At 46.5% G+C, this 20846-nt stretch overlaps 1 protein-coding gene and 1 long non-coding RNA gene across 3 annotated transcripts in view; one reads left to right on the forward strand and one right to left on the reverse strand.

Moving 5' to 3' along the window:
- The window catches only part of KCNIP1 (potassium voltage-gated channel interacting protein 1), a 367558-nt gene that overhangs the window by 73216 nt on the left and 273496 nt on the right, over positions 1–20846 (reverse strand). The window lies entirely within an intron of this gene.
- LOC102498877 (uncharacterized) overlaps positions 18404–20846 on the forward strand; it is a 3040-nt gene continuing 597 nt past the window's right edge. The window contains exons 1-2 of the long non-coding RNA XR_334542.1: positions 18404–18480; positions 20140–20314. This is a non-coding gene — a long non-coding RNA (uncharacterized LOC102498877). The remainder of the gene's footprint in view (positions 18481–20139; positions 20315–20846) is intronic.

Below are 20846 nucleotides of genomic sequence, written 5' to 3' on the forward strand. Positions count from 1 at the left end.
GAAAAAGGTTTAATTGTTTTTTTTTTTTTTTTTTTTTTTTTTAGAAAAATCTAGATTTCTCCAAGTAAATCCATGTGCTGAACTGAAAGAGAACCAGGTTATTGTATCCAACTCCCACAGGGGTCTCATGGCAGTTAGATTCATTAACTTGGCCTTTTCCAATGATTAACACTGGTCAATAATCCACCGGGTCTGGTCCTTAAATCAATTGTCCCATTAATGAGAATGAAAGCACCATTTTATTATCCAAGCCCTGGACCTTTTGCAGAGGAAGCTTCTGGGGTTTGGGGCTTCCATTCCCTCTGCTGTATATTAGGTTAATTAAAACTCCCACTCAGGTCTCTCAAGCCTCATGCCTACGACCTGGAACAAAATTAACTGTAAGGCAAGACGTCTAGAAAAATGGGCTAGAGGCTTTCACTCAGCGATTCACGGAGCTCATGAGTCAACTAAATTTCACTGAGGACCTACGAAGTGCTCAGGGGCCACCTCCTTACGGAGACCTCCTTGTACCACCTTATCTAAACAGGAGAGCCCCGCCACACTCTCTGGACACTGCTTTCATTTTCTTCAGAGTGTTTTCCACCACCAGATGTCATATTTTATATCTTCGTTTAGTTTTCTTTTTGGTTTGCTTCCTCCCTATTCTGAAAACCACAGTGTTTAGCATACCGCAGATGATCAGTAGATAGTTTTGAATAAAAGAATGGTAGAGGATATGAGATTCCAGGGATATAGAAATGAATGAGACCCGGAATCTGCCCTCAAGGTGTCGTAGTACAGTGGGGACACAAACACTCGCTCAGGCCACGATGGTACTGTGAGAGTGGAGGAGGGGAACCAAGGCTGTCTTGGGAGGTTAGGGAAGGCTCCTTAGGGGAAGGCACATGGGCCAAAAAAAGGAAGGGAGAAATGCTATCCTGATGCAGGGGGCAGGATGTGTAAGAGGATGGGCTCCAAAAAGGAGCCCATTGGTCATCATGGCCAGGACATGCCATGGGGGAGTCACAGGCGGAGGCTGGACAGTGGGCAGGGGCATATCGCAAGGTCTTGGTGAGGCCTGGCTAACACTGCAGACATGATCCTTACCGGATCCTATGAGGGTGATGGGGCACCATGGGAAGAGGAGGCATCGTCACATTTGTGTTGTGGGAAAATGACTCTGCCTGGAGGGTGTAGACAGGATTGGAGGAGAGTGGAGATGGGCCTGAAGGACAGTGCAGAAAAAGGACTGGAGGAGGAGGAGAGAGGGAACGTGCAGGCCAGCTGGGAAGCAGGTCCGAGATTTGTAGAAGAGCTGCTGATGCTGAAGGGGCCATGGCACTGGGAGGAGGGAGGAAGACTGCAGACGCTTAGACAGTAGGATTGTCGAGGCTCGTTCACTGATGGCTATGGGCAGAGGAGGGGAGATGGCCAGGCTGACTCTCAGGTCTCTGGTTTGGGTACCAGGCTGAGGGTAGGCAGTTCACTGAGGCTAGAAACATTGGGGACTGGCTGGTCAGAAGCACAGAGCTCTGTCTCAGTGGGACTCTGGGGCCATTTGAGGAGGGAGCAGGAGAAGATCTTCATCACCCTCTTCTCTCTCTGGCCTCTCTAGTTTAGAGGCAGACACCAAGGGAGGGTTGGGATCCATTTCCGTGTGGGATGGAACATTGGAGCAGAGGTGAGAGCCTGGGGCCTGAGGTCCCATCTCCCGTCACGCTGGCTGTTGACTGCCACCCAGCTAGTTGGGGAGGCATGCAAAACAAATCGCATTAGCTGGGCTTCTTACAGCAACCATAAATCAAAAGTGCTGAGCTCTGAACCCCAGCTGCCACTGCACTGATAGCCTTTAAGCAGGCAAATGCGTGCGTGGTGTAAAAATCATTCTCCTTTAAGTAGTAAGGGGAAAAAGTTTCCATTTTCTTTGGTGTGGTTTTTATTGTATCTTGAGGGCAAAGACTTCCAATTTCAAAATGGAAATCGATGAGAAACATGATTGAATTTAGGAAACATGGTTTTACAGCTGACAGTTTTGAACTGTGCTAGAAGTTCTGAAGGCTACAAAGATATCTGTAGTTCATACTCATAGATTGAGGGTTTGAAAAGCGGCTAGGTCTCAGTTTTCTTAGACCCTAGCTTAGAATCCAGGGTAACTTCAAGTCTGGAATATTCTATGTTCTCTTGGGCTAGAGATATCTGAGATAAGCGTATTTCTTTATACCTTTCTTCATCCTCCTTTCCCCTAGTGGGTCACGGTGAGGAGGAAATGGGCCTGCGTGCCTGGGGGAGGAGGCCGGAGTGGACAGTGAGCAGGTGCCCTAGGGTCCCTCTAATCTTTGGAGCTCAAAGGGGTTAAGAGGAAATCCAGGAGAAAGTGGAGTGACTCGCATGCAAATCGGATCAAGTCTTTTGAGAAGCACCTTAGTTTTCTCATGGTCTCAAGAGAGCTGTGAAAACCTCGAGGGAAAATTGCTACATTATGTGCTCAGGAACCTGGGGTTCTGGGGCCAGGTAGCCTCCTGGATGGGGCAGGAGAGCAGAGAGTAGCCAGCCCTGAGTGGCCTTGTGCTTGGGACGGCTGACTTCTTAGCAGAGGACAAGTGACTCAGGACAGGACGATTTGGCCCAGCTCTGATGCCACCCTGGGGTGGCATCTCCTGAACCAGGGACTGGAGTCTCCTAGAGGAAGCTGGAGAGTGCAGAGACATGACAGAAATGCAGCTGCTGCCCACCTGCCACTCCAGGCAGAGCGCGAGGGGGCCTACCTTCTTCCTTCCGCCCACCCTCCAATATCCCGCAGTGCCTCCGTGTGAAGTAAGACAGTGGCAAATTCAGAGACTGGGTCTCCATCCCCTTCTCTTGCATCTGGGTTGCCTGTGACTATTTCGACCAAAAGGTACAGGGACAGAAGCCTAGGGCAGTTCTGGGTCCGGCCTTTCTAAGGAATCTGGTGGATTCTGCCTGGTCTCTTGGAGTCCTGAACTGCTGCATAGACCGGAGAGCTACTTGGAGAGCCCCTGACACTGCATCGAGAGGAAGACGCGTTCAGCTGTGCCCAGCATCCAGCTGTCCCTGTCATGGCACCGATATGTGAGTGAAGCCATCCTGGACTGTCTAGTAGTAAGTAGGGTCGGCTAAATCCCACCGTGTGATCCAGTTAAAACTGTGGAGCAGACGAGTTAAAGTATGCATGCCCAGATTCCTGACCCACAGAATGGACTAGAGAGCTAGCAATGCCGCTGTTGCCGTGTCAAGTCACCGTGTTTGGGGAAGTTACTGTTACAGATAACAGGGACAACCTTGAGTAGAAGCTGGGCAGAAGCCAGCTGGCAGGGAGCCCGGAAATACAGGCTGAAGGGGCAGGAGTGTCACAGCACTCCCCATAGGAGTGAATTCCAGTGTATTTCTTGCGTGCGCCCTGACATTTGTTCCGGGAAAACTGGAAGGAAGCCTTACACAGGGCCTGGCCCACATGAACGCTCTAACGAGATAATCTGTTGCCTGTTACCAGGACGGGGTTCCCGGTGATCGCAGAGCTCAGAGGGCCTCTCCCTTGGCCATGTCCCTCAGAGCTGAGCTATTCTGGCTGCTTCCAGAACGGAGGCAGAATGGGCAGAAGTCAGAGGTCCGAGCCTTGTAGTGCGAGGAACATCTGCGCCAGGCCCGTTTTACCCTCTCTCTGCCTCTCCCCCGGCCTTATCTCATGCCAGCCCTTAGGAGTCCCAAGGCCTTTCTAGGGCTGTTGTATCCAGCACTCACAGGCTTCCGCCCACATGCAGATCTTTTCTAATGTCCTTCCCTGTGGCTGAACCGTTGGTCAGTGACTGACTGGTCTGAGAGGGGCTTGCTTCTAGAATAGGATTTTTGCCCACAGCGGGAACATGGTAATGAAACTTGGCTATGGTTGGGAGAACACCGTTTCCCTAAGCAGAATGTCAGTGCTCCGGGCACGATGCAAATCACAAGTGCAGTGGAAACAGAGTCTCCATCCCAGCCACGCGATGTGCCCATCCTCACACCGAGAGCAGGTTTCCCTGTACTCTGAGACACCACGGAGAGGCAGGAGCAGTCTGGGCCACCTGCAACTGGTGGGGGAAGTCAGCCCTACGGATCAGTCTAGATGTCATCCAGCTCCTCATATCATCTGGGGCCTGCCTTAGCGAGGCAGGCAGAGAAATTGCTGTTGGCCAATCCCGGCTGGAGCGGCATCGTTCTTAACTTTTGGTGTTGGTTTGATGTTTGTGTATTTAACCAGAGTAAGAGGGAAGGAGGGGGAAAATCCAGCTTTGCCATCCAAAGCAATGCTCCAGGGTGAGGAATGGCCTTTCGGGGTCGAGCATCTCACTGGGTCAAACGTGTCTGCACCTTAACATTGACAGACATGAGACATACGTGTTTTCAGACAACATGGACCCAAATGCACTTCATCTACTGTGAAGCTAAAGAAAATTTCTCCCAATGTTGGAGGAGAAAAGGATGTTGTTGAATATATTTTAAATTGGCATATTCAAATATACGTATTATATTTTAAGGATGATTTAAGAGATTTCAAGGGCAATTTAAACTATACTCAATTTTTAATCTTTTGTACTGACTGAATTTATTATTTTATCATCTTTTCTATCCAGGTTTCTTACAGATACTTAATTTTATAAATGGTAGTGACACAAATTTGATCCCAGCTTATTTTTGTGTTATTCCAAATTTCAGCTCAGCATTCTGCAGCATCTTGGTTCATGACACACATCCTCAATAGAATTCAGAACCAGGCAGCACTAACCTTCACTGGTCTCATCTTAACATTGTCTTACTCTATTCCAAAAGGCATGAAGAAAATTTCCATTTACCCCGTTGGCCAGATCCTAATGCAAATCACGTACCGAAATGTGAAACTATTGACTCCGGCAATGCTCTGGGAATTACTTAATGTTAGCATTTCGGCCAATTAATAGCTAATGCGATTCAGCCACAGGTGGGCCTGAGCTGTACACAGAGGCCTGCCGTTTAGGAAGAGCACAGAGGAAGTCAGCATATAGGAGTGTAGTGAGCAAACAACGGCAGCTGGACGGTACTTGGTTTTAAGTACTATGTTTCGCCCTCGTTAAATGCATTAGTATTTGGGAGTAAATGATTATATATATAATTTCCTACTCTAATGACCCAGAGTCAGCCAGTTCCCCCCCACCCCCTTCAATGGCCTCAAAGTGAACACGATGTTGCGGCTAGACAGGGGACACAATTTATGGGTTTACTGCCTCTTTGTGGACATGACTAGCATGTGGGTTCCTTGGGGGGTTTTGGTCCCTTTTACGCTTCGCAGCCTCCCCCCGGGACTGTAGCACAGTGGCTGCACACAGGAGATGCCCAGCAATGTTCAGCAAATGGAAATACAGGTGCCCTGGGAATGGCCTAGGCGCCCCACAGCAGAAGAGAACAGAGAAAGGCAGCTCATGGCGGCTGCCAGGACCAGGGAGGCCCTCTGGGAGGAGGTGGGACAGAGCTGAGCCCCCCCAGAGGGGAAGGCTTGGCAGTGATGAGAAGTTGTGCAGAGGACATTTCAGAGCAGACGCAGGCCTTGGCGAGGAGGGAGGGAAGGGAAGAAACGGCCTGACCTTCATGGAAGATGAATTGCTGGGCAAAACTTCTTAGACCAGCACCTCTTTTCTAGGAAAAGTCCTCCCAGTTCAAATGCTTTCGGTGAAAACGGCAATATTCCTGTCACATCAGCCCACTCCCTGGCCACCAGGTTCTCAACCCAGGGTCAGACTCTGTGGCCTTTTTCATGAAATATTGGAACTGAGATAGGGCATCTCTTCGTGCTCTCCTTGGGGGGCCAGGCTAGTGAAATACACCTGGAGCCGTTGGTGGTGGCTGTGTTCTGCCAAATACATTGGAAGAATGATGGCAGGTCTACAGCTAAAAGGAAGCAGAGAGGAGCGAGTGAACAAGAGAAGGAGAGATCTCTGAGAACTCTGTGTTGCTCCCGGCCCTGGTTCCACATGCCCTCCTACGTCAATATGCCTCTGAGAAGTCCCTCCTTTGGCCCAAGAGAAATATGATCGCTGTCTGCTACATGGCACCAAATGAGAGATTTTTATGTGCGTTTGTAGCAAGAGGCAGGATTGGCAGAGATCTTACAAATTACCATGCAAAACCCAGTCGCAAACCCGGGGGTAGCCTCAGAGTCTCAGTGATGATGAAGAAGAGCGAGGAGGAAGCAGAGGAGGAGGCATAGTCCTCACACGACTTCCTGCCCAGAGCAAGGTCACCGCGCCCATCAGAGCAGGGCAGCACAGACACTGGCTGAGGGGCCTTGGCCCTGTCAGTGGGGAGTTGCCCAGAACCTCACACACATGCTACGAGATGCGAAATCCCATCTAGAAAACTCTAACAGGTGCTGTTGCTCTTGGCTGGTATTAAAGGAAAAGAGGTCCTCCACGCCCTCCACGGTGGTCCTTCCACCTCCAGCCTGTCTAGAACCCCTGCTGAATGCCCAGCAGTTCTGGTCCCCACTCTTCTCCCTGCAGTGGGTCGATGGAGCCCCAGACCTTCCCTCCTTCACCCTACCTGTCTGCGTGGCCTCTCATCCCAAACAAGCAAAATGAGGATTGAAAATCTGGGCACATTAATTTGCAGAACCCACCGAAATGTCTCTAAGCTCCTGGGAGGCTGGGCTGTGTCTTTGCTGGCTAGTTCTGCAGGGTGGGGTGGGGGATGCTGAGTGGTGTCAGGGAAAGCACCCAGGCTTTGCTTAACCATGCTGAGTTCCAGCTTCCCCATCTGTAAAATGGAATAGCAGTACCCATCTTTCCACAGTGGTGTTTTTGTCAAAAAGCAGAGCCAATTACTACAAAGGCACTGGATATGTCTGGCATGTTCCTAAATGTTAGTCCCTCTCTGCCCCAGCAGGTACCCTCGAAGCTGACATGTCATCACCCAGAAAAGCACCCACGAAGCCCTGTAGCCTTTGCCAATCAGTCCTCTCTTCTCATCCCAAGTGGGCAAGGCCCTCTTTTTTCTGTTCCTGGGACTCAGATGAGAGCCAGTGACTTTAGGTCTTCTATTCTTGGTCCCTGGGAGCCCTTTTCTGGCACAAGTAACCCACAACAGGCATGGAAGCTGTACCCAGCTGTTTGTCTCTGCTCTCACCCCTCCTCCCCTTCTTCCACAGCCAGCCAGCCCCCATCGCTCACCCTGACAGCCACAAACGCCTATTTATTTGCCGACTAACTTCCTGGTGGTTTAATATCCCCTTGAATTACTGTACAATCTCTTTCAAGTTATATTTGATTATTTTTCACATTTAAAAACATGAACACAATTACCCAACAATGGCACGTGCTGTTACAGTCAGAAATAAAATAGTATTGCAATACTATATATGCATCTTAGACAAGTAGTCAGCCCCTGGAAATTATGTCTCTAGCACAGAGCGAGATCTGCAGTGATAGGTACCATATAAATGCATATGAGACAATAAATAGTTACAAAGGGAGAGGATGCTGAATAATTAATCCACCCGCCTCTCCAGGATCGTTCTTTATAAATCTGTCCTAGTTTTTTTTTTTTTTTGGCGGAAGCAAATATTTAAAAGTAAAGAATAAGTTATGTCCAGGAAGGAGACATAAAAAGAAAACAATCAGTGGGAGGGAGGTAGAAGATTATAAATGGTGAGGCTGCAGAACTGCTGTGCCATCGACCAGTGGCATTAACTGAGGAGACACTGTGGGGATGGGATGGGGCTGGCTGGTGGGGAGACAGCATCGCCTTGAGGGGCAAAGGTAAGCGTCAGCGCTTTTTTGGCGGAAGTTAATATTTAAAAGTAAAGAATAAGTTATGTCCAGGAAGGAGACATAAAAAGAAAACAATCAGTGGGAGGGAGGTAGAAGATTATAAATGGTGAGGCTGCAGAACTGCTGTGCCATCGACCAGTGGCATTAACTGAGGAGACGCTGTGGGGATGGGATGGGGCTGGCTGGTGGGGAGACAGCATCGCCTTGAGGGGCAAAGGTAAGCGTCAGCGCTCATGCTGGATTAATGCCCTGGAATTCTTACTTGAGATCAAGCCTATTGTTGTTGCTGAATGAAAAACCCATAGGGGCACATTTAGAAAGTTCTAGAACCCTTCCCCTGATACAGATGAGTCTTCAAGAAGCTCAGGACAAGAAGAGGATTTCCAGTGCACACCTTGGTTTTGGTCTGTCTCCTCCAGTGAGGGCTAGTTCCTACCTCTCCAGGTGACTTGTCTCGTTTATCTCTGGCAGCCTGCTAGAAGGTTCTTCCACAGAGCCCAGAGTTGGCACTTTGAGACTCACCTTTCTCTAGCTGCCCCCCCCCACCTACATCCTCTTCATTTAAAAACATGAACACAATTACCCAAGCCCTTCAGCCCTTCAACACTTCAGATGTGTTTATTACCAGAAGTCAAGTTCTAATCCCCCTTCACCTGCTACTGGGTCTAAAATTTCCCTGATCTGAAATTCCCTTGGGCTCAAAAGCTCCTATTAAAATGTTTCCTGTATCAGTCATTTCTACCTTCTTGGGAAATACGGTTTCATTCAGCCTCATGTTCTTTCTCAGATACATGCTTTGCAAATACATTTTCTCACTTGGTGGGTTGCCTTTTCCTTTTCTTAATGATGTCTTTTGGAGTATATTTTTAAAAAATTGTATTTATTTAATTTTATTTATTATTATTTAAAAAAATATTATAAGGGTCACGTGTGAGAGGGAGAGAGAAAGAAAGTGAGAAAACAAGCCTCCAGGTCTGGGACTTGAACTGTGGCTGGCCATGTGGGAGTCCAGTGCCTTAACCACCATGTCTTCTGCTATCCCCATAGAGCATAAGTTTTAAATGTTGATTAAGTTCAACTCAGTAGTAACGAGTGCTGGTGGGATGTAAAATGATACAATTACTTTGAAAAATCCTAAATGGACATTTTTTTAAGAAGTTAAGCTGTGACTGTCCTGACTGACAATCCCACTCCTAGGTAGTTGCCCAAGAGGACAGAAAACACGCGTCCAATGGAGATGTGTACTGGACTAGGGCGGCAGCTTTGTTTGAAACAGCCAGAAATCAGGACAGCCCGTCCACGAGCAGGTGACTGGCTGGCGAACCGTGTGTATCCGACGAAGGAATGCCACCATACCACTTAGTGATGAGAGGAGCCCGGTGTTGAGGTGCACAGCACACAGGTTAACCCCAACATGACTCTGCTGAGTGAGAGAAGCCAGACAGGAAAGAAGATGCATTTCGTCTGATTCATGCAACATTAGAGAATGCAAACTACCCGATAGGTAAGTGTCTGCCTGTGGTGGCTGGCCAAGGGGGAGAGGAGGGGAGGGGAGGGGAGGGGAGAGGAGGAGAGGTTCAACTGGAAAGGGGCACCGGGGAGTGAGGGCTGTATTTGTAATTTGTTGGTGGTGGTTTCATGGACACAGCCATATGACAAAACTAATGATATTTTATACTTCCAAGTAAGCTCCTGGGCCAGCAGATGGCGTGGAGGTGAAGAATCCCACATGGCCACTACGTGATCTGAGCCCCAGACCTGCTGGATGGAAAAATATGCCAGGCACAGGTGACTACATGCCTAAAATCCCAGGAGGAGAAGGGGGGAATGTCTCTGTCTGCCTGTCCCTGGTGAGTGTATGTGCCCTATAGAAAATAAATACTCTTTGTATTTCAATTAAACCTCCATACGGCTGTTTTTAAAAAGAAATGTGAAGCTTTACAATCAAGTTTATCCAATTCATAATCCTCAGCAGTTCTTCTTAACCCCCCTTCCCCTCCTGTGGTTCTCCCTTCATTTGCTCAGGGTCTTCTCACTCTGTGAAGCGCAGGGTACTCCCGGGATCCCCGCCCCTGGGGATGTCCTTGTTCCCTTACTCATCCCTAACTCCTCTCTATCATGAAGTGCATCTGAGCCATGACGGTCCTTTGCCGTCTTCTTTCACTCCCCCTGTCCCTTATCTGAACTTTCCTGACAGAAGAAAGACACGGAACCCACTGTCCTCCTCCTGCCTCTTTCCCCGCTTTCCTGCTGCACTTACAAAGCCTGGGTACCTGCTGGGTATGACGAAACAGTGCTGGCCTGGAGGGCTTGGCTGGTGGATAGGGCAGGGCGCCCACTAGCCTAAAACGTCCCCTGTGTGTGAATTAGAAAATGGTGCTCTGTCTGAGTAGATGAACTTGCAAGATGCTTCCCACTGGGCAGACCTGTCTGGGGAAAAGACTGCATCATTGTATGAAGTGAAAGGTGCTCCCGTTCTCTGGGCTCACCCAGCTCTTCGTCAGGTGCATGGCACGGGCAGCAGAGCATGGCTAAAGTTCAACGCCCACTCACCCCTCATCAAGAGCCTTTGTTCCATGTCCAAACTAAACAGCAGACCATGGCAGCTCTGAGAAAGAGGCTTTGATGGTAGACAAAGTCAAATATTCTTGAGGAAGAGAAGGTTGAGAATACCACTTACGAACAAGTCTTATCCCCAAATGTATTTTTATTTTGTATACAATTAGTTTTATTCATTGAACCATTGTAAAATTTTTGCTGTTGCAAATAATGCTGCAATGAATAGTCTCACGTATATTTTTAATTTGAAAGATTATTGCTATAGAACTTCTATGAACTTGCCAGAGAGACAGTTAGTGAGAAATCACGCCCCCCCCCCCCAGGGGAGATGGCTATGCTACAATTCCCTCTCCTTCATTCTCCTCTCACGATTTCAGGCACACACACACACATACACACACACACACACACACACACACACACACACACACACATACGCACACAAACCCAGCATGAGTTTCAAGTCTCCAGGTCCCGGACTCGAATTGCAGTTTGTCACATGGTAGTCCAGCACCCTACCCTAACTACTATACCACCTGCCGGGCCTCTTACATCTGTTTTTTGTGGTTGTTGTTATATCTTTGGGTTTTTTTTGAGAGTTTTTTGCTATAGGGTGTGTGTGCTCGCCAGAAAGACAGAGAGAGACAGAGAGAGAGAAAGCAGGAAGTCCCCTCCAAGGGGGGATGGCCATGCCACAATCCCTTCTCCTCCATGCTCCTCTTGGGATCTTGGGCACACATGCACACATGCCTGGCATGAGTTCAAGCCACCGGGTCCAGGACTCGAACCATAGTTCACTACATGGGAGTCCAGTGACATAACCATTATGCCAACAGCTGGTCCCACTTATGTCTGTTTTTAAAAAGATGTGTTTAAGAGTTCTTCTAGTGTAAGCACAATAATGGTACTGTTGGGTTATTTTTGGGTCATGGTCGACTTTTCTAGTCAAGCTATTTTACAAAATGGGTGTACTAATTTATGTTCCCTCCAGTAATGTATAAGCATTCCAATTAACTTCATATTCTTACCAATTATTGATTCAATTTCTTAATTCTTGTCAATCCACTGACTGTGAAATTGCCTCTCACATTTTTTTTTGATAAGTTTTCTTTTTTAGAGCATCTATAGTTCACAGCAAAAGAAAGTACACAGTGTTCTTCTGTGTCTGCAAAACCTCCACCAGTATTGCCTCCCCAACCAGAGTGGCACATTAGTTCCAGGCAGCCTGTATTGACGTATCATAGTGGCCCAAAGTCCATAGTTGACATTAGGGTTCAACCCTGATGTTATACATTCTGTGGGTATGGGAACTGTTCACCATTGTAGTATCACCCAGAATAGTTTCACTGCTCTAAAATTCCTGGGTGGGGCTAGTCCTATAGCATAGCAGTTAAGGAAGCTGGATACCACATGGCTGGACAGGGTTCGTGTCCCAGCCCCAGCACCTTGGAAAATATACCAGGCACACGTGGGCATGCCGAGGATCCTGATGAGATGGAAACTTGGATGAAAACAGGATTATAATGTGATCAGGCCCCATTGAGGGGTTTCTCTCTCTCTCTGTCTCCCTCTCTCTTATGCATGCACATGAACTTGCCCTATAGCATAAAAAAAAAGATTTAAAAATGTAAAGAAAAAGAGAAATTCCTTGTGCTCTAATTCACCAATCCCTTCTGCTAACTCCAGGCAACCTCCAATCTTTTTACTGTCTTCATAGTTTACCTTTCCCAGAATGTGATATAGTTAGAATCATTCAACATGTAGCCTTTTCAGATTTGCTTCTTTCATTTAGTAATACACGATTAAAGATCCTCTGTGTCTTTTCCTGGCTTCATAGCTCATTTGTTTATTTATTTATTTATTTATTTTTACTCTATTATTCCATTGTCTGGATTTATTAGAGTTTTTTTTTTGTTTGTTTGTTTTTTTAAATCCACTCAACTACTGAAGGACATCTTGGTTACTCCTAAGTTTCTGCAGTTATGAATCTAAATCTATGTGCAGGGTTTTGTGTCAATTAATTTGGATAAATACTAAAGAGCACAATTGCTGGATTGTATGGTGAGAGTATATTTATTCATAGCTTTATTTTTATTTATTTATTCATGAGTCAGACAGACAGAGATAGAGATAGAGAGATAGTAGCCCCCAACAGTCTTGAAGCTGCCGTGCAGCCTCTGCCTTAAACAGTCCCGGATAAATGGGCCACATCTAGGATATTCACAGAGGTGTCTGGGTGCAAACCCTAAAGCACTCCCATGTGGGTCAGATTTGAAGAGTCTCGCGTTTTACCGCTGTGCCACCTTTCAACTCCCTAGTTTTATGAGAAACTGCCAAACTCTTCCCAAGTGGCTGTACCATTTTGTACTCCCACAGGAATGAATGAGAGCCCTCATTACTCCATATCCCTGCCAGAATTTGGTGCCGTCAGTGTTTGGATTTCTACCATTCTGAGCTCATTGTTTTAATCTGCAGTTCCTTAATGACATATGATGTTAAACATTCGCTTACTTGCCATCTATATATCTTCTTTGATGAGATGTCTGTTCAGATCTTTGCTCATTTTAAAATAAGGTAATTCCTCTTTTCATCATTGACTTTTAAGAATTCTTTATTTCTTTATTTAATTTGCTATAGGGTGCGTGTACCACCTGGAGAGAGACAGAAGGAAAGTGAGAAAGTACCCTCCACAGAGAATGGTCATGGCACAATCATTTCTCCTCCATCTCTCTTTTCAGAATTGTGGGCACACATGCACATGCACTTGGTATGTTTCTCAAGCCACCAGGTCTGGGACACTGAGCCACGCAGTTGACCCTGTGGGATCCAGCTGCCTTCACCACCATGCCACTAGCTGGCTTTGAAGAGTTTGTTGTATATTTTGAACAACAGTCCTTTATCAGATGTGTCATTTGCGTTTACCTTTTCCCCATTCTGTGACTTGTCTTCTTAGTTTCTTGACATTGTCTTTCTTAGAGCAGAAATTTTTAAATTTTATTGAAGTTCAGCTTATAAATCATTTCTTTCATGGGTTGTGCATTTGGTGCACAAATATATTTTCTCTTATATTATCATCTAGGAATTTTACAGTTTTGTCTTTTACATTTAGAATTAATATTTTAGTTTTTCTGCATGTGAATATCTAGTTGTTGCTGCATCATTTGTTGAAAAGACTGTCTTTGCTTCATTGTATGCCTTTTCTGTTTTGTCAAAGGGCAGTTGACTAGTTTGTGTGAGTCTCTTTTTGGCTCTCTATTGTGTTCATTGATGTATTTGTCTATTCTTTCACTAATAACATATTTTCTTAATTATTGTAGCTTTATAGTAAGTCTTGAAATCTGATAAGTTGAGTGTCGAATTTTGTTCTTCAATATTGAGTTGGCTATACTGGGTCTTTTGCCTCACCATATAAACTTTAGAATCAGTCTGTTGATTTCCACAGAATAACTTGCTGGGATTTTGACTGGGATTGCATTGAATCTATAGATTAAGTCAGGGAAATTGACATCTTGACAATGGTGAGTCTTTCTATCCATTAACATAAACAATTTCTCCATTTATTTACTTTTTATTTGGTCTTTGATAGCTTTCCTTGGAGTATTCAAGTTTTCCTCATATAGATATTATATGTATTTTGTTAGATTTATATCTGTTTTATTTGGGGGTACAAATATAAGTATAAGGTATTTTAAATTTCATATTCCATTTATTCATTGTTGGTATAGAGGCAAGCAATTGACCTTTGCATGTTAATGTAGCATCATGCAACCTTACTATAAAGGTTCATTATATAGTAAAGTTGAGTTCTTTGGATTTTCTACATAGACAGTTATGCCTTCTGTGAACAAAGGAAGCTTTACATTTTCCTTCCCAATCTTCATACATTTTATTTCCTTTTCTTGTCTGATTGCATTAGCCAGGACTTCCAGTATTATGTTAAATAGGAGTGATGACATGGACATACTTGTCTTGTCTTGATTCTTAGCAGGAATACTTCTAATTTCTCACCATTAAGTATGATACTAGCAGTTAGATTTTTTATTTTGTTGTTGTTTTGTAGATGTTCTTTATCAAGGTGAAAAATTCCCTTTTATTCTTATAGGAGTTTCTGTCATTAATGAGTGTTAGAATTTTTCTTTTTTTGAGAGGTTTTTGCTATAGGGCATGTGCGCTCACCAGAAAGGCAGAGACAGAAAGTGAGAAATCACTCCCCGCCCCTAGGAGGGGTGGCTACGTCACAATCCCTTCTCCTCCATTCTCCTCTCGGGATCTTGGGGACGCACGCACACGCACCTGGCATGAGTTTAAGCCAATGGGTCCGGGACTCGAACTGCGGTCGGCTACAAGGGAGTTCAGTGACATAGCCATTACACTAACTGCTGGTCCCCAATGAGTGTTAGATTTTTGTCAAATGTTTTCTCTATATCTATTGATAAAATGTTTCTTCTTTAGCATGTTGATGTGATGGATTACATTAAATGATTTTCGAAAGTTGAACCAGTCTTGGACACCAGGGATAAATTCCACTTTGTTGTGGCATATACTTCTTTGTATACATTGTTGGGTTCAATTATATCTAGTCATCTATGTTCATGAGAGATATTGGCCTGTAGTTTTCTTTTCTTGTAATGTATTTGTCTGGTTTGGGTATTAGGGTGTTACTAATCTCATGAAATGAGTTTGGAGGTATTCTCTCTTCTATATTATGGAAAAGATTGTAGAGAATTAATATAATTTCTTAAATGTTTGGCGATTCACTAGAGAACACATCTGGACCTGGTTCTTTCTGTTCTGGAAAGTTATTAGTGATTGATTCAACTTATTTAACAGATAGATACTCAGATTATCTGTTTTTCTTGTGTGACTTTTAAAATAATGTCTTTCAATGAATTGATCAATTTCATCTCATTTATAAAATTTGTGGACATGCAGCTATTCATAGTATTCCATTAATTTTTTTAATGTCCATTCTGTAGTGTTTTCTCTTTTATTTCTTATATTAGCAATTTATATCTTCTCTCTTTTTTATTTTTAATTAGCCTGGCTAGAGGCATATTGATTTTATTGATCATTTCAAAGGAGCAGCTTTTGGTTTAATTGATATCCTCTTTTGATTTCTTGTTTTCAATTTAATTGACTTCTGCTCTAATTTTTATTACTTATTTTCCTTGGCTTGCTTTAAATTGCTCTTCTTTCCTACTGTCATAAGGTGGAAGCTTGAATGATTGCTTTTACATCTTCCTTTTTTTTCTAATCTATGCAATAAATTCTATAAATTTTCTTCAAAGTATACTACTTTTTCTGCACCCCACAAATTTTGATAGTCATGGTTTTATTTTCCTTTAGTTTAAAATCATTTTTAATTCTTTTGAGATTTCTTCCTTTGGTCATTCATGATTTAGAAAAACTATAGTTTAATCTCCCAGTATTTTTGTGTTTTCCAACTATTTCTCTGTTATTGATCTCTATCTTGTGGTCTGAGACCAGACATTGTATGACTTCTACTCTTTTAAATTTGTTAAGATATGTTTTATGGCACACGATTTGATCTATCTTGGTACGTGTTTTATGTAAGTTTGAGTAGAGTATATAATCTGATCTTTTCAGGTGAGTAAGCTATGGCTCTCAATTATATGCAGCTGTTGAGTTCAACTATGTCCTTACTGATTCTGCCTTATGGATCTATCTATCCATGTCTGATGAAGGTATGGTAAAGTCTTCAATATAACAGTGAATTTATCTATTCTCCTTGGGTTTCTATCATTTGGGGGTCTTACAGATTGATAGGCTCTGTTATTAAGAGCATATATGTTAAGGATTGTTGTATCTTCTTGGACTCCTTTGTCATTATGTAATACCCCTTTTTATTCTTGATTACTCTCCTTGCTCTGTTTGAAATTAATTTATCTACTCCCATTTTCTTTTGATTAGTGTTAGCAAAGAACTTTATTTTAAATCCAATTTAAGACTTTTCCCCTTTTAAAGCCTGTTTGAGATTTGTTAGTGATCCTAGTAAAATTGAAAGAGTCCTTTCTAACAACTACAGAATCTCCTTGTTATGTAACTTCTATGAACTACCAAGGAGTTGATTTTCTGGGGAACACACATGTTTTTATTCACCAATAAAGGGGTTAATGCTCAAATTAGCAACCAAGACAGTGATAGAAGCCTTGAGATGAACAAGGAACGTAGTGGGCACTTGCAGCAAGAGAGACCACTATGTGCATTTTTCTGAGAGAGCTGAGTATGAGGATCTCCAGGTCCCACTTCTGAACCTACTTGAGGTTTGAGGGTTGCCCTACTCCAACTCTGGGCACCTACTTCACCATAATCACTACTTCACCATAATCACCACAAAGAGGCTTTGCTGGAATGCTTGTGCTGGGTGTCTTAAAGAACCAAGTATAGACCCTGGGCTTCCAGCAGTGCCCCCTGTTGACAGGTTCATTTCTTTCTTATTCTTTTTTCTCCTTTATTCCTTTATTCCTTCCTTTCCCTTCCCTTCCCTTCCCTTCCCTTCCCTTCCCTTCCCTTCCCTTCCCTTCCCTTCCCTTCTCTGCTTTCGATTACCAGAGGGGGTATGGGCACTTGCCAGAGAGAGAGAGAGAGTGAGTGAGAGCAAGCAAGCTCCTCCAACAGGCCATGGTCAGGCCACAATTCTCCATTTCTCCATCTTATCAGGGTTTTTAGCATACACATACATAGTACCCAGGAGGCAGGACTTGAACCACCTGGTTGGCCATGTGGGATCCAGCTTCCCTAACTACTAGGCTACGGTCTGGCCCCAGGAACATTTTTTTCAATGCCCCTCTATTTTTTGGCAGCTTCAAACCTCAGTCATCTTGATTCTTTTCTCCCTGTATTGTCCCCTAACACTGTTGGATCAACTGTCATTTTTTATTTATTTATTTATTTTTCTGAGCTTACTCTGAGACCTGCCTGAGTGCAGAGAACATGGACATAATCTAGTACCAGCCTAGGGCAAGAGGCAGGCACTCAAACTCCTGTTGGTCCTCAACTCAGCTCCTTCCGCATCAGCCATGAATTTACACAATAGGTCCTTGACTCCATCTCTGGCCTTCTCCACGCTGATGCAGCTCCCTAGAAAAGCCAGACTGATGTTCACAGATAGTAACATCCTCCATCTCTGTCAAAAGTCTCCCCAACTTTGTTGTGACTGGCTCACAGCAGCCAGACCACTTCATGAAGACAGGGACCTTGTCCCTTTGTGGACACCATTACACCCCCAGGACCTAGTATAGTGCCAGACATTTAGTGGGCATGTGGTAGGTATTGCAGAGAGAATGAGAGAAGCATGGCATTCCAGGTCCTTTATAACCTGGCCCTCCTGGCTCTGTAGGCTTTGTCTTCCAAGATTCCCAGTGGACTGTCCCTTGTAGGGAGACATCTCGACTGAGGAGGGAGGGGCAAGGCCTCTGCCCTGGGTTGGCCCTGCCAGGTAAAGGCTTGATTGATGGTTTATAGAAGAGGGAGGAATTCGGAGAGCTCAGTAACCCATCCAGTGAGGGCTGGCGAGTGACAGGGTCTGCACTTGTGTAACTCACCACATCCCAGGACAACCCTGAAGGGGGCTGTCAATGTCCCATTTAACAGGAGTGCATAGGGTAGAGGAGGGTGAATCCCTGCGCCATGGCCATGGCGCTAGCAAGCTGCCTCTGAGCCCTGACTTGTGTTTGTGAACCCTCTACCTTCCACCTGACTTCTCCCCCAACAGTGGGGGTGGGGAGGGGAGAGGGAAGAGAAGACACCGAAGCCCGCGCTGGCTCAGCCAGGCCCCTTTTTCGAGGCACCAAGAGCTAAAGGAAAGCATCGTCTCTGTTCTTGGGCAGGGGAAGGCGAGCCCGACTTCCTGGACACCTGTTACACCCGGGTCCTGGGGTTGTCCTGATGCCCAGGGAAGTTCCTGACTTCCAGAGTCTGAGTCTTGAGCCCGTAAAGGTGTCAGAACAGAGGGCGGCTCCCAGCAGCAGAGCCGCGCAGGGTCCACCGGAAGTCAGAACGCGGGGTATCATCCCGCCGGCTCCATTTCCTGTTGCTGCAGTAATAAATGACCGCACACTCGGAGGCTTAAAACGACACCACTTACACTCATTTATGAAAGAATGCCTGAAATAAATGTGTTTATGTAAGTGCAAAACAAAGCCCCCGAAAAGCCCCGTTTATTTCCTTACAGTTGTGGAGCCCGAAGCCGGAGATCAGTTTCACTGGCTAATGGCTAACGTCAGGGTGCAGCAAGGCTGGCCCCCTCTGGAAGCACAGAGGGAACCGGTGTCCATGCAGTGGCTCTTCCTGGCCTCAGTCCAGGCTTTCATCATCACATTGTCTCCTCCTCTGTAGTAAATGACTTTCTGCTTCCCTCTCATAAAGGTGCTGTGGACCTCCCTCAAGATTCTTAATGTCATTTTATGTGCAGAGTCCCTTTTGTCCTGTAAGGTGACATCCACAGGTCCCACTGGGGGCTGCTCTCCAGCCTACCGCACCCTCATTAACCACTTCCTGCCTGGTCGGTTTGGAGTCCCGCACTGCACCTCTGGACCCTCAGCTTCCTCCCGATTCCCCCTGCAAACTGATGTCAGTGGTGGCTTTCAAGAGCGAGTGGAATGAGAAAGCGAGTGACTCTGGAGTTCAGGGAATATTGATTCTAGTGGCTGCCCTTGATTTTGCATCCCAGAGCCGCCCTTAGCTCTCAGCCCTGCCCAGGCTGGGCCGGGGCACACAAGGGCAGCTTTCACACGCAGAGGAGTTTCGGGAGGGAGGAGGGACTTGAGGTACATTTCCTTCCAGAGCCCCTCCTATCTGCCTTTATGCCAGCCGTGGGGCCGAGGGACACTGGTCTGGGCCCTGTGGCTTTGCTCTGATGACAGTATTTGGAAAGCAGGACTGAAGGCTGGGGGAGGCACCATGCCACCTCAGTGGGCTGGGGCCCTCTGATGGTCCTGTGCACTGGGTGAGGGGACACTCCATCCACTTCCTCAACCACAGGTGGCTGCCACACCTGATGTGCGTGCCAGTCTCCTGGTGCTGTGTGGACAGTTGGTGCTCAGTACACGTGGGCACTCCTCTTCCACCCCGGCTTCTTGCTTCTTGTGGGCAGTGCTGGACTCCGTGCTCCTGCCCTCCTTAGGTCTGGGCAGCCAGGGGAGGTAAAGGTCAGTGGTCAGCAGTCACCTGCAGCTGTCACCGCTAACTGGGTGACTGCAGTCCCTAGCTGCCTTGTGCTCCCACAGCAGCTGTGAGGATGGAGAGGGACACAGCCGCTCTCCCTATGGTGGCAGGGACAGGATGGCAAGTGCGGCCACTAAGGGGAGAGTCCGTGCCTCACCCTTCTCAGGGCATTTGCCCTTTAAAGGAGAGACAGGGTTGAGACCCTGAGAGAGGGAGGACTGGAGGAGCCACTGGGCGTGAGGTGGGGTGGAGACACTGGGGGCCGGGGGCCCGTGTGACTCGAGGATGGCTCAGAGGACCAGCGATGAGCACTGACATTGGCAGCTTTGTCTGCGATTCGAGAACATGATGTCCCCGTGTCACAGACAGGAGGGGTTAGGGCAGGGGAGGCTCTGGAGGGAGGGGATCTGGAAAGAGCTGCAGACTGAGTACCACCCTTGCCTCTGAGGGCTTTTCACCTAGACTAACAATCATCAAGTCCATGGGCCACTTTACAGTTATTTTAAAGGTATCTTTAAAGTGCTTAACAACGAGCTCTACTCTTGCTCAGGGGCTTTCTGGGAGTGCACTAGGAAACCCAAGCCCGCTGCATATTCTTGTCCTCCCCTCCCTCCTGCAGGACTCTGAGGCTCTGAGCCCTCTTTCCAGAGGCCTCCTTTTATGCCAGGAAAGACTCCATCTTGGAAGCCTTGGATGAGAAGCAGAAACATCCCAACCATCTGATCTGGGGAAAACAAGCCCTTTGGAAGTCCAAAACACACCGAAGAAAATGATATTGCTTTGAGGCCTCAGAGGTAGGCTGACCAGGGGGAGTGTCCCCTTCCCTAGCAGACCCAGCACCCCAGGGTCCAGGCCCAGATGGCCTGTGCTGTGGGGAGAGGGCAAGGGGAGAGAGAGCCCTCTGTCCTCTGGAGGTGGGTCCTGGCCTGAGGTTCTGGTGGGTGTCCTGGGGCCCATAGTGTTCTTTCTTATATCAGGGAGGTCTGCGGGGAGGCGGGGCAACCCTGGATTTCTGGCCCCAGGGTTAGTTCTTCCTATTTGTGATGGAGACAGAGCCCTGGGAGCAGCCACCCAGAGCCCTTCAAGAAAGCATTTGCGGGAACCAGCAGTTAGCATAATGGCTATGTTGCTGAACTCCCACGGAGTAGACCATGGTTCGCGTCCTGGACCCGGTGGCTTAAAACTCATGCCGGGCGCATGTGTGTGCGTGCCCAAGATCCCTAGAGGAGAATGGAGGAGCAGGTTTGCGGCGTGACCATCCCCCCTGGGGGGTGATTTCTCGCTTTCTGTCTCTCTCTCTCTGTCTGTCTGGCGAGCACACGCGGC

The sequence above is a fragment of the Tupaia chinensis genome, unplaced genomic scaffold (assembly GCF_000334495.1).
Source record: "Tupaia chinensis unplaced genomic scaffold, TupChi_1.0 Scaffold000234_1, whole genome shotgun sequence".
Classification (NCBI taxonomy): domain Eukaryota; kingdom Metazoa; phylum Chordata; class Mammalia; order Scandentia; family Tupaiidae; genus Tupaia; species Tupaia belangeri.